Below are 1,822 nucleotides of genomic sequence, written 5' to 3'. Positions count from 1 at the left end.
ACATTTGCACCTTTGTTTTTTGCTACCACCTAGACGAAACTCAGCACACATCACATTTTTCTTTTAGGAAAAAAATAATGATAACTTTCTGAGAGCAAGGGAATGGAGCACCTCCCTCTCCTGAAGTCCTAAGTAAAACAGAAGAATGATGGCTGTTAGAATAATGGCTGTATTTATGCTGCTATGAGACATAAAATTACCCAGACACATGCAAGCACCACATTGCCATGTATGTAAAGTTTAAGTTGTCTCCACTTAGAGGATAAATCATCAGTACTGTCTGAACTTCAACAGATCTGCTCAACTTTTCCCACTCACTACTAAATTTCCGGCACATATCAAACTTTGACCCACAAGGTTTCCTAATGTGGTGCGTGTCAAATGAAATGTACTTGCAGTGGGTTGAGGTCTTGGATCACTGAGATCGAGCGCTGACCAAATTGAGCACACATGGTAATAAGCAGAAGAAGGGGAACAGCGTTTGAGATCTTCAGTCAAAAATCCACAATGAGCGAGGAGGGTGTAGCTCAAGCGGTAGAGCGCATGCTTAGCGTCCACGAGGTCCAGGGTTCAATCCCCAGTGCCTCCATCAAAAAACTAACTAAATAAATAAACTTAATTACCTACCTCCTACAAAAAAGAAAAAAGAAAAAACTCTGCAATGAAATTTCTAACATATGATTAGGGATCTAGTGGCTCTATGATCAACCATGTGCAAAGGAAAACATAGAGCAGAAGCCTTATGCACTGGCCACCAAAAGGAAGTAGACAGAATTAGCATGACTTCATGTCTTTTCTAGTTACTGTGGATTTTTAATTAAAGATTTCCAAAATTAATAGATTATAGACAAAGATCGTCTGTGCCCATGGGAGGGATACCATCCCTGATATCTGGTCCGGAATTGTGACTCCAGGACTTTTTAGCTATGTGACTTTTGGCAAATTACTTACCCTCTTCAGTCTCAGTTTCTTCATCTGTAGAAAGGGAATAATAATGACAACCAATTCTAAGATCATTGTAAGGATTAAATGAGATATGGCATTAGAAGAGCTTAGTACAGTGCCTGGTTATAAAGTAAAAGTCCAATGAATTGTAGCTATGAGTATAATTTTGATGATTACAATATAACGTGAATTTTGACGGCTTGTCGTATGTGGCCTCCCTGATTGGAAATTCATCATGATTAGTTAAGTCAGTTTCCCCAGGAGTGGGCATTGGGAGGTCCAGGTTAGAGGAAGGGGGATTCTTATAAAGGTGGGTAAGGTCCTGTGAGTTTCATGAGCCAATTGCCATTTTTGTGGATACTTTTTAATCCCTTTTAGCTAAATTATGGTGGTAGATGTAGCTGGCTGCCAGCTCTCCTTGACTCTGATCACCTTAATTATGACTGAGGTAGAGATCTGACTCTTAATGAGAACACTGCCTCATCAGACTGGAGAGCCCTCCCCACAAGACTGGGACACTTTTTATTTTCAGGCAGGCCTTATTTTTCTCAAAAGTTTCCCAGTCTTGAGATATGGGGGTTGATGTACTCATTGCCTCCTTTCTTGAAGGAAAAATGGAAGAAAGAAGAAACAGAACCTCAGACTCCAGGTCTCTTTACAGCCTCAACCTTCAGGGATGGTATCCACCTCCCCGCTCTGCCATTGACAGAAGAGACCTTCATCTACTTCAGAGGCATCAAACTCGGATGCCTACAGCAGCCTAGAAATAAGTGAAATAGACTGGGAGATCTGTACGGTTTGTGATGAAACGAGAGCTCGGGTCCCTTCAGAGAGCAGCTCCAGCCAATTGTTGTTACCTTAAGAATATAGGTACAGT

The sequence above is a fragment of the Camelus dromedarius genome, chromosome X (assembly GCF_036321535.1).
Source record: "Camelus dromedarius isolate mCamDro1 chromosome X, mCamDro1.pat, whole genome shotgun sequence".
Lineage (NCBI taxonomy): Eukaryota > Metazoa > Chordata > Mammalia > Artiodactyla > Camelidae > Camelus > Camelus dromedarius.
Note: the sequence above shows the minus strand (reverse complement) of the source record.